This window comes from Perca flavescens, chromosome 18 (assembly GCF_004354835.1).
Source record: "Perca flavescens isolate YP-PL-M2 chromosome 18, PFLA_1.0, whole genome shotgun sequence".
Lineage (NCBI taxonomy): Eukaryota > Metazoa > Chordata > Actinopteri > Perciformes > Percidae > Perca > Perca flavescens.
This window is the reverse complement of record NC_041348.1, coordinates 18,855,270-18,868,335: the sequence shown is the minus strand read 5'-3', so window position 1 is coordinate 18,868,335 and position 13,066 is coordinate 18,855,270. Positions and strand designations below refer to the sequence as shown.

Below are 13,066 nucleotides of genomic sequence, written 5' to 3'. Positions count from 1 at the left end.
CCCTCATTAGACATAGCTGAGACATATTTGTGTATGTTGTCCAGCTTCTCATGTAGGATCCAAAACTTTTCATATGTCATGGACAGACCGATGGACAAAAAGGTATAGCTCCACTCGAAGCATGGGTTAGAGGCAACTGTTCAAATAATCTGCTCATTAACTTGGCTGCATGCAAATGTAATCACAATGTCAGTCTTTGAATCAAGTCAAGTAGAGGAGGTGTATATGAAACAAACCATGGCAGTATGTTTTTATGTGCTGCTGTAGGCAGGCAAATTATTTGTTAATAATCTTCTTGAATTAGGCAGAGTAAAGAATGTTTCTGCAGTGATATGTGTTCATTGAATGGGCGTGCCAGTGGCACCCAAAATATCGTCATTGCAAATTATCTGCAGTTTGCTCAGAACCTATTCAGTCTACAGCCTGATTGCCTTTGACAGGTTTGCAAGTCTGTCACAATAGTTCATTCTGCTTTCTGAGTCTGTGAAGTAGAGGACTTTTTTTAACATTAAATCACTCTTCCTGTCTACATAATTCCTATATCTCTCTTTATTTTGCCATTTTCATCCCTAACTATATTGTGAGATATATAGAATCAAATCAAACCGTGACCTTAGAATCGAAAATGTAATCGAATCGAGGATTTGGAGAATTGTGACACACCTAGTGCATACAGACAGAATACTCATACAGGTGCAGTGTCTTGCATGCCTGATTATGTTACTGCAGTGTAATTCTCTGTGCTTCTGCTGTTTTTATAAAATCTGGCTTTAAAAGCTCATTAAATCTATTTTGAACCAGGTCAGAGGCCAGATATTGTATAAATCTCCAGCAAAATCAGAGTTTTGAGCGTGTCACAGGTTACACATCATATTGAGATGAGAGGATTATAGCTATTATTGGTGAAGAAAGAATATTCCCTGATTATAGCCAGACTGTGTGTGTTGATACAAAGAGCTCTGATTACCTCTGGCACTGCTGCCCCACTTCCCAGGATACCAAGCATTGACTAACACAGCAGGGGGACAGGAAAGGCTGTAGGCATACACACTCTTACCTATAGTACTGACACACAGGCACACATCAAACACAGTGATTAGCACTTTGTAAATTAATCTCATGCTTTACTGTCAGCCCACGTTTCCACATTTACTCTTTTTTTTTTAGAATTAAAAAATTCTGTGGAGTTCTGTATTAAATACACACAAGATAGGCATCACCAACATGGTACAGAGCTAATATTTCAATATAAAACATGCATGCTTATTGATGATTACCTTTTTCAATGATGGTGTGTAGCACGTCACGGAGTACTCGATAAAACACCAATAAAGTATGACGATCTCGATTAACACCAGCCGTCCACACACACACATGCTTTTTCCTGTTTGTGTTGCCCATGGCAACGGCTTGGCTAGCATTGGTGGTGATGTCAGCAGTGATGTACGAGTGTTGGAGTGCAAGGGGGTGACCTCAGCAGAGGGGAAGTCCCAGAGGACTCATATCAGCTGCGGCCAGCGCTCGCTTTCAGGACTTTCTCACACTCAGTATCCGTACGAACAACTAAAGCTGCCCTGACCCCTATAAACCCCAACTTCTGATCCACAGACATCACAAATCACCAGCACCCAGCATGACAAAGACCTCTGACATGCACACATACACAGCCCCACACACCATACATTGTCTAATATAACCCCCAAAAAAGGGATGGGAATATTTAGAGGATGATTCTGGATGAAATTAAAGGTACACTGTGGAGCTTTTGGTCAGTAGGGGCACTGTAGAGCAGTGTTAATTACTGGGTAATAGCTAAGAGTCAAGCATGCAACTAAGCCTGTTTCCATGGTGAATTACATTTTTTTTAAATATATTTTGATATGTTATGTTTTTAGATATGCTACCAATGCCAATTCAGCTCCTATATTAAATGTTTTAGGACATTCAGCAAGCATTCTGGTCATGTCTATGAAATTAAAAGGGTGACAACCCATGCATGATGCCCTTTTTTTCATGCATTTTCACAGTTGGCTTTTACAACTCAACAGTCCATAAATTAGTGTTGTAAATTAAATAAAAAAATAAATACCAATAAAAGAGTGGAAGAACACAAAAGTAACCACTAACCAATGTCAGCAATGCAGATTAGAAAAAAAAAAGGTTTTGCAAATATTTTATGAGAAGCATGTTTGTCAGGACTTCATGATGCATTCAGTATATTTTTGTTACAAATATTGAGAGTAAACAATGTTAGCATTCAGTCAGTGAGTGTACCTTTCTGTTGTGAAACAACTTGAAATCGTCAGTGTGTATGCTGTAATTTAATTAGGGTGTAGTTATAGTATTTCCTGTAAGTAAGGCCAGTGGTTATGCTCATCAGCCTTGGTTTGAGGCTTTTGGCTTCTGGCACATGTGTCCTGTGGCTTTTTTCAGTGGGCAACTAAGGCAGCTATGTTCCTGTCATGGTCTGCTGTTGGCATCAATGTATTTTCGCTGATATTCATGCCTATTAGATCCAGCTCATCCATTTAGCCTCAGAATGGTAGGCTCTGTCCAGGTTGGCATAGAGGCTGCCCAGCCCTCTCTTCTACAGCAACAGTCCATAAATTAATGGTTGCCTGCCTCTCTCTCTCCGAGGACAGCTGTTCTACCAGCCATGGATGGAAAAAACAATCATAGGAGCAACAACCACATCCATGGATAGATTAGGAATGTGCATACTGTATGTGTGTTCTAGGCACAGGCGAGTGCATGTTTGCTCTTGTTTGCATGAACCTGTTCATGTGTGTATAAATTGTTAACTCACATGAGGTGTAGGAGATCAAGAGCCTGTAATAAAATACATTTTCCTCTGGATTAATTTTGCATTAACGTCTCACTCAAAGGTGGGTGTTTAATGGCTGTTGTAAAAGTAAAGGTTGATAAACACATAAAAGTGCTAAAGTGAAAACAGTGTGTTCTAAATGTGTGGGAGGAGAGAGGGGAGGAGGGTGAGATTAATGTGCAGGTGTTTGATAGTGTACCAGCATGGAAGGTTGTTTTCGGTCTTTTACACTAAATCAATTTCGTATTAAAATAGTTCTTTGAGCAAATACATCATGAAGGGGCACCTAGGTAGCTCACCTGGTAGTGCAAGCCTAAAATGCCCAAAAAATAAAATCTAAAAGGGAGTTGCCCTTGTCAAACCAATTAGATTAGTTTTGTTCATTTATTTAAATAGCCCCTATTATGCGTTTTTATTTACCCATCTTTTAGTGTTATAGTTTTTTGACTATTTAATAAATGTATTAAGTACAGAAACACATTTGCTCTGCAAATGGAGCTTTCTCTCCCACAGACAGCACTTTTTCTCAACTGTCCAAAACGCCTCACCCAATTTTTTTTTGAAATTCCTCAATTAGTGATGTCAATAATTTAAATTTTACATATGTGCTGCCTGAGCAAGCACAGCCCACCCAGTAGCTTGTTTAAATTTCGTTGACCAATCACAGCAGACTAGGCTATTTTGGAAGGAGGTCCAAGAGCTCAGACCGAGCAATGGGTAGTATGAGAAACATAATATGTTTTGGAACATCAAAGCATGTAAACCTATTCTAGTAGACCCCAAGAGTACAAATATGACGCGGCTCTTTAAGGAAAGTCACAATTTTTTTTTTTTGTGCAGCTCAGTGTGACACAAACATTACAGACTTCATGGCAGGGGTTTCATTTCTCTCTTTGCTCCTAACATATGGATATTACCTTGGTACTTGGTGGCAAATGTGTGTCAGATCAAGTATGGTCTTATGTATTATCACTGCTCTGCCCCAGGGGGAGCTGTTGCTCCAGCTGTGGATGGTAAACCCCGTGCCCTGTCCTGCCCCCTGGCTCCCTGAAACATCCTCTTGTAACCTCCCTTTGACTTCTCTGCCTGTCTCTCAATCAGTGTTCTCCTTCCTGTTCCTAGTCTCGTAATGTTCTAATTTAGTAAGTAAAAGTTACGATTATTAAACTTTTATTTCCTATTTTTTATTCACTGACAATGACCATAGTTTACCCACCTTTCATTTTGTCATTACGTCATACTTAAAAACCCAGGCCGCAGCAGTAAACATGTTTCCACCACATGTCCTGCTTTCTGAAGCCAACCATTCATGTGCATAAAGAGACTGACAGACTTCTGGTTGAGGTTATGACTGAGCTAAACCCTGGAACTAGACAGTGTCTGAGCTGGGCTGACTTCATTCTGGCTACAGTCAAATTATCAGTGTGAAGATGCATCGCCGTACCTCTGCTCTTTACAGCTTTAGTTCCAGGTAAGTAAAGCCTTTGCCTTCTGCACATTTCACCCATCATTGATAATTATGTCAGGGACGGTGTCAAAGTAAAATACTGTATATGACAAGTGTGTGTGTGTGTGTGTGTGTGCCTGCAGGGTGGCTGTCTGAGGGTTTTAAAGAGCAGCCTCGTTACATCTGAATGCTTAAATCAGATTTCATAGTAGCTTGTCTAAATCTTTTATATCACCAGGTGCATTTCTATAGTGTAGATTTGTTTTCATACCAATAAATGTGGCTTGATTGGTGGCTTTTGGTTAAGTTTTTGATTTAAAGCAGCCACACTGCCTAAAAACTTCCTTATTGTACACAAATATTGATCATATTAATGCAAATGTATTGTATATGGGCCTAAATGCAAGCTGTTGGTGTTTCAGTTGTTATGGTTACACCAGTCGTTCATCCTACATTTAGCTCCACATCCATAGCTCCCTCCACCCACCAGACTGTGGGACCAGAGCCAGAGAAGTAAGATTTCACACAAGCACACACACCCTTGGAAATACCCCTGCCCAGACTTTGGTTTTTAATTCCCCTTCAGATATGCTATAGAGAGCTTTACATAGTCAGGTATGTGCTTTACAAGCCACATCTGCTCTGAGATAATCATGACCAGATGATCTTGCAGCTGTCCCTCAATATATTCCAGACTTTGACAAGGATGGACAGAGAAAAAGTGCAGAGAAAAGAGGAGAAAGTAATTAAAACTGGTGTGTTTTCATGTTCTCTAAGACACAGCCCATGTAATTGCAATAACCTGGTCTTAATATTGCTGTGGACCATTGTTGCTGTCCCTCTTTCCTGTCTGTCTCTACTGTCAATTTTAATGTTATTGACTGCATGTACAGTGAAGTTTAGCATTGTCTTGGAAGATCATGAATATTGTACTTTTCATGCATTATGAAGGGGAGTAGATAGTGGTGCGAGCCACTTACCGATACAGCAGATCCACACCTGCATTCATGCTAATGTTGTATGTAGAGATGCAGTGCAGGGAAAGAAAAAATTATCAGAAAAATAAGGTAAATACTACATTGGCCTGGGCTAAATGCCAGCTCTGCGCCACAGGATATGGATATCTTTACAGCCAGCATGGGCTCAGCACCAAGCCCCGCAGCAGTGCACTCCTGTATCAACACAAGCCTCCTGTGAGTATGTGTGAGTGTGTGCTCCAGGGACCCCTAGCTTGTCTTCATCCCTCTGACCATATCTTCCCCGCCCAATCATTTTCTTAATCTGTATCTTTTGCAGCCTGTCTGATAGATACACCGTGGTCTCAAGTTGTACAAGCATATATAGTTTCATAATATTGTATAAAGTAATTTATTAGGCAACACAATGATATCATGTATCACTTTATCACTTAAATATATCGAGTTTGTGGTATTTGCTTAGACAAAGTAAATAATATCATCTTGGGCTCTGAGAAAGTTTAAAGGGCATTTTTTTTTCTCGTTTTCTGACATTGTAGAGGCTAAAAGGTAATCACAAATAAAAATGGATAATGAAAATATTAGCAGCCCAATTGTTACAACACCCATTTTTAACAAAACACGTATTAATGACAAATTATGTTATAATACATTAAAGACATTTTTCCCCAAATGAAGACACGTGCAATCTCTTTTCAAACATGACATATCCTATTTAGTAATGTGTCCTTACCTCAGACAGAGCCATCTGTATCACAAACTCAATGTTACTCAAGCTGTATTAATCTCAGTGGGCCCATTAACCTCTATACTGCTTCTGGTCCCGCGGAATCGTCTTTGCTCCAGAGAAGCTCCACTCTTCCAGAAGGGTGAGGGGGCAGTGGAGCAGACTCATTACTGGTGCAGTGGCTGGCCTCTAACCTAGACTGGAAGGACAATCATTAAACACACAAAGCTAATGACCGCCGACTGCTCCATTTTTTTATTTATTTTTTATGTCAGTCTGGATGTCTGTTTGTTGTTGTATTTGTGTGTGATTGTGTGTCGGTGCACGTTACACACACTGATAAGATCTGTGGGGACACGGATAACGGAGGGACAGAGAGATTGAGTCAGTGAGAGTGAGTCCGAAAGGTGTGTTAATTGGTTAGGAGTGACCATCTGGACCAGAGCTTTCAGACAGGACTCCCCACCAGCCTGTAATGAGGTCTCGTCAGGCCGGAGCAACAATCACCACGGCTTATGCCAAGCATCGGGGCCTTGCCATGGTAACCTCTAAGCCCTTTTATCACCTCAAAGGTTATGAGTCAGCCAACTACAACACAGAAACACAAGTCATCCCTGATATGGCTTAAATGTTTCAGATAGATAAGTGACTACTACATAATGTTTTCAAATATTAATTGTAATCATTTTAACAATTAAGGTTATAATCAGAATTGGGCATTTAACTACACTGACAGTACTTTTTTCCTACATGAAAAGTGTCCTTGAGAACTGTGTATCAAACTATCAAGAACTTTTCAATGCCTTTGTTGTTTACTTATTGTTCTATTCTTCTCATTCTTCTAGTCTGATTTAAATCTTTGAATTTGGTCAATTTCATTTGAGAAGATTCTAGCAGCTGCTTGTCTTTGCTAAAAACCAAAGACATGAATTAACCCAAGCATTGTATTTGTTTGAGAGCATAATCCTCCAGATCCACAAGTTTGACCAGGACTTCATTCGTGGCCATGTGAACCTGTTTAAGTAATTAGGAAAATATACAAGTTTTGTGTTTTTGTGGCCCATCACTGCCACTGGGTTCATATTTTGCCAGTGTAAGCAGGATCCTCTGGGCTAAAATGGGGGGAAAATTCCTGTGAAAGTGGAGGGCTACAGTGGTTGAGCTGATCTTGCACTATGTTTGTGTGTTGTGTGGTTGAGTTTCGTGTAGACAGTCAGACAGACAAACAGAGACAGCTTGAGACTGCTTCATACTCACACACATATGCACTGTCAGCCAGAAAGTGAGTTTGGTAGTATGAGACACTGTCATAGTGTCTGATTGGTCGTCCTGCCTGTCAGTCATCTGTGCTGTTGACTAAACTTCATTGTGGTGCTCTTATTTTTTTTTTATTTTTTTTTTTAAATATAAACCAAATATATGCAAGCTGGTTATGGAAGTTATTTTCATTTTATCTTCAAAAATGAAATTTAAAATTGAATTTAGCTCAAACCCAAATGTCAACTGATCTCTTTAGATGAAACACTGATCACTAAAATTGAAAACCACTGTGATGTCAGAAATACAAATGGGTAGGGTACAGAGGAAGCACAAGTAAAAGTAATAAATAATTGGAAAGGACATATGAACAGAGCTAAATGTGCAGTGGTCAAGGTTCGACTCAGGACCAAACCAGCTAATGATGTCAGGGACGGGGTGGGGGGGGGTGAGGTCTTATATAATGTGCTCAGTCCAAATACTGTACATGCTGTCAGACCGCAGTTAAATCCGGAGTGCCGAGCCAGTTATACAGCGCAAGTACAACAATTTAGTCAGAGTTACCCGAAGAACAGACACACATCAACACCACTTTTTAAAACATATTCAAGCTTCTTATTCTTAAGCATCTGTTGACCCTTGAGCTATGAACTCAGGAACATTTGTATATGTGGTTACAGGACAACATGTAAATCAACAATGATAACCCATTGTTAAAAAGAAGGCATTTTTTCCTCACTTGTTTAGATTCTTTGTCTTTGTCTTTGTCAGCAGGATATCTGAAAATGGATTTCCAAGCAGTCCAGTGGCCCTGCGCCAATGAATTTGTTGCTCTAACAATGAAATAAACTGTGACAGAGATTGTATTCTAGATGTTAATAGTGTGTTTACGGACGGAATAATTCCGTTTGGCTAAAAATGTATGATTGTGATAAGAACAATTTCTTGGTGGACGTTTGTATCGTCATTTGGAGAGGTTGTGTTTGTGAATCAGGCAGAAAGTCAGGTCACTTTTCTCCTTTTGGCTCTTGAAATATATATAGTATGGGGAAATTATTTAACCCTGGTACTGGCCCTATACTCTCCAATATCCCCAACAACACTCCTAACCGCACAGAGCATTGGGATTTGGTTAAATAATATGTTAGTGTTGAAAATCCTTCTGCACTGAGGTTTTGATATCGATCCACTGCTGTGAGTCAGAAGACGATTTTTTTTGCATGTCGGCATGTATTTTAACATGGCTGTTTATTTGCCTCCTAATGTGCAAATGGCCAAGTATGTGTGACAGATCATATGTTGTGAGTTGCGTATGAGATATATGATGGCCGTGTGCATACTGACAGTAATTACAGAAGACCGTACCACAGAGCTGCCTGGGGCTGACGAGGAGCACGTTATTATAACATCTAATTCATAACCAAATGTCAGCCATGTCTGCAGCCTTTGCTGCGAGCATTGTGATATAAATCTACAGGGAAGGTGAAGCTGTAAATGCTCATAATATGTAGTGCACTGTGAATTTCATTTTATAATGGGCATAAATAGTGGGCTTGAGGTATTTTTAGATTGATTTGCAGTATGCATACAGTTTGTAATTCTGTGTGAGTGAGTGCATGGCTGTGTGTGAGCTGTATATCTGTGTCTGCTTATGTCTGTGTGCCAGGGATAATGTGGCATCTCCAGAACTGGAATTCCTCTCACACCACACTCCACAAGAGACTCTCTGTCTTTCTCTCTGCTTCCGTAGGAACTGAATGTAGTCTGTTTTCTGTTTCCACTGGTCAAGGTGACCACTGAACAAATACACTCCCAGCTTTTGATTACAATTGTCCATGTTCCAAAGAACCAACCATTTCAAAACGCACAATAACAGTAACAGCCAAAATACATTCATGTTTGACAAACATTTCTAATCCCAGCTTCTTTCTGTGGTGTCTCAGTCCATGTTAGACATTAGCTTAGAAAACCGGTGAGAGTGTTTATGCAAAGAAACAAAGCAGAGATAGACCCATAACATTGTTATCAAGCCCCACTGGCTACAGTCTTGTTAGTACTGGAACTGTACAGTAAATGCAAAGCTGCATTATGTGTGTGTGTGTATATATGTGTGTGTGTGTGTGTGTGTGTGTGTGTGTGTGTGTGTGTGTGTGTGTCCTATGAGATTGGGATGAAACCGTGGGGGATAATCATGTGTTCACAGCACACATGGTCATTAATAACATCGAGGCCAAGCTTATTTTTACTGTATAGCTCAGAGGCTAACATATGGCAGAGCGTCTGCCTTGACATAACAGGAGGTGAAGTAGGATTTAATAGACAGTCCAGTGTTGTGCATAGGCACAGGGCACCGTGCTCTGTGGTTTGTAGGTATATTTGACAACAGCAGAGGGCACCACTATGTCCCATTTGACGGCCCCATTCCCAGATAGAGGGACTTGGAGAAAAACACAGAGAGAGGAAGCAACATTTTGAAAGGGGTTTGAAAAGTGGAAAGAAATTTGGCAAAACATACCCATGGGAAAGCTCCTGATAAGCAAGAGACCAATGACCAACAATCTAAAACTGCTCGTCTCATCAGGCTAAACAGATACTATATCTCTGGGTTGTTTTGGGGATTTGAGTTGCATTCCACGATTTTTTAGCAAATATGGTCACATTACGTACAGTAATGAAAAAGGGATCAATTAGGATCTGAATGAACAAACTCGAACCATATTCATATCAGCCAGGGATAACTAATTATGTATAGCTGTGTTGCAATAAAGTAGCTGACTAGTGTACTTTTTTATACATTACACATCTACAGCTGTCTGGATTATTTCTTAAAGTCAATCATTTTATTCAGTTCTGTTTTTATGGTAGTAGTGTTTTTAATTACTGTTCAAATCACTCTCAGTACAGAGTTTTTCCATCATAAAAATCTAGGTTGAACTCTGAGTTTTTAAGTCATAAATTGAAAATGACATTCAGTGAAATGAATCAGTAAGATGTGGGTTCTTTGAAATCTATCCCAATGAACAGTTAGTTTGGGCATTATATTTTTTTTAAGTACTTCCACATATTTATGAGCAACATTTTAGTAAAGTTATAGCAGTTCTTCTTGGGTAGGATTTATTCTGACCACACACATGCTCTGTCCTTATTGTGAAACTGGTCTGTCACAGTACATCTCGTGCAGAGCTCCAGTACACAGAGTGAGATGACCAGTCGAATGTATGACACACTGGACATCAGCTGTCAGCCTGGCACTGCCACCCTGTCATCAACACAGCTGCCAGCCGAGCCTCATGACCTCCATCCACAGTGAGACCAACACATCTCCACTTGCACCTGTGGACTCGCACAAACAAACAAACATGCCCTTTATACACTGTTCTTGTTAATTTCCAGCACACGTGAACATCATTTTAACAAAGATGCAGTTTATTCCTCTTCCCTCAGCCATTTCTCTTCCAAATGCACATCCCTGTCTGCAAATATGCACCAATCTCTAAAAACACTGTGCAGTCAGTTAAAGGACCATGGCCTCTTACACAGTGCTCCTCCTACTTTTGGAGGCTTGCTTACATCCAAAGCAACATCTGTCCTTTCAGTCGCGCCCGATTAAAACACTCTGAAATTTCAGTTCACACACTCACAACACACACAATAGTGTAACATAATCACCTATCACATGATCATGGAGGCGTACGCTGCATGGAGAATCTGGGGATCCAGGGCTTAGCAAAAATATGCTTTGTTTATACAGTATATCAGCGTTTTTTACACAAAGCACATGAAAGGGACCTGCAATACCACTGCATTAATAAAAGCATGGATTACTACTTGTAAATCCTACCTGGAAATGCTTGTGTCTGTGGGAGGCACAATATATAGAAACTCTACATGCACCACATTGAGCTAGAGAGTGTGCAATCGAGTAGAAACCAGCCAACACGTACAGAACTCTTAGAAATAAATGTCAAATTCACTAAAATGCGACATGAAGGATGTGAACAATTCCAATGAAAATGTTTTGTCTGAGTTAAGAGGTGTCAGCGGGTTGTTACAAACCTCGAGAACCTTCCTTTATCCTCACTGCATCTCAGTGACACTGATAAATATTGTTATTTTCTTCTTGGCCCTGAATTCCTGCATCACATTGACACCCGCACAGGATATTGCGTTGCGTTCCGTAGGTGCAGGTATACAGACTTGGCATGCTTTCCTTGACATTGGCCCCACATCCGGATTGATTTTTTTTCACTGACATACCGTACATTGTGCGAGCTGTTTGAGAAGTCTTGACAGACCGTGTGCATTGTGCTACAAACATCAGACCTTTATCTCTTTTCTGTATCTATTTGTTGTTGTTCCCAGTGTTCTCCCTGTTGCCCATGCATATCACTTTGAGTTTATCTCACACTCTCCCAACTGTCTCTCTCTCTTCCTTTCTCATCTCTCTCTCTCTCTCTCTCTCTCTCTCTCTCTCTCTCTCTCTCTCTCTCTCTCTCTTTTTTTTTCTGCCTCAAGTAATTCCTGTGTTGATATTTGAAGTTTCCCCTAGCTTTCAAAAGACTCCAGTGTTCTGGTTGACCACCCTATGAAAAGTAATACCTAGATCACACAAACAGCAAGCGCCAGGCATTTCATTATTACTCCCCAAAAGCATTGTTTTCAGTGGAAAGACCACTGTGTTGATTTAATTTAATGAGTTGCTTAGCTGGGGGAGGGGACCCAGGCAACAGTAATTAGTTGTCATGCTAATTGGGTTTGTGTGATAACTCCCACACAAGAATCAGTGGCGTGTGAAGCACTGTGGGGCTGGACCGACCGCCTACTCATCACACACACACCACACACATTTTCTTGTGAATTGGAATACACATAAACACACGTATATGCACACACACATAAATAAGAATAACAAATGCACACATCCAGATTGGTTCAAAGAAAATGCCTGGGGACTGTCAAGCCTTTGACCCATCGACTGAGCGGAATTAATGATGTGAAAATCTTGATCCCAATTAATCACTAAGAGAAGGCCCTCTGAGAACCATGAGATAAGAGTTCAGGACATTCGATCCAATAAATCTTTGGGTATAAACCTGCATATGTTGATTTGAAACAAAGGAGGAAGACGTATAGAAACTTGGGGTAAGAAAAAGGTGAGAGATTGATGAAGATATGGTAATCCGAGCAAAAAGAGAGCCCTAGTTCCTTCAATGTGAGGAGTTTATAGTGACCTATATTTTACATAGTAATATCATGAAACCATTATAAAGATGTAGTCTAAAATTTACTGGAACAGAATAGGCTGCATATTATCCTTTAGGCATTAATCGGCATATAAAGTAATTTCCAATACTGTCTACTTTGGATGGAAATCCTGTACATTTTACAAGGCCCCACGTAGTGTCGAGTGGTCATGTAAAGCATTCCTTTAGTGCGTTGGTGGTGCCCTTGATGTCTGTCCACCAAGTTGTTAATCACCCCTGGTAGCATGGTGCCTGACTCCCAAAGGGGCTATTTTTAAGGCCTGGGGTCACTGACCTCCAGGGAGGGTCACTCTCACTATCAGGGGAGGTCCAGCTACTTCTTTGCTTTAATGCCGTCTGCATTCTTTTTCTATCTCTAGCTCCTTTTCTCCCCATACCAGTCTCTGAGTCCCTCTCCACTGTCTCTTTCCTTCTCTTCATTGAGTCCTAACAACTCATGGTTGGAACTAAATATGTTTTACTATTCATTTCCTTACATATTATAACTTTACGTTATAATATAATTTTTTTAAACTACTACTATTATGTGACCAGCCTGAAAGATTCCACTGCAATCTTCTCCCACTCTCG

The 13,066-nt window shown here is 40.3% G+C and overlaps 1 protein-coding gene across 4 annotated transcripts in view; it reads left to right on the top strand.

The window, feature by feature from the left end:
* The window catches only part of sash1a (SAM and SH3 domain containing 1a), a 254,380-nt gene that overhangs the window by 186,229 nt on the left and 55,085 nt on the right, over positions 1 to 13,066 (top strand). The gene's annotated exons all lie outside the window — the stretch shown is intronic.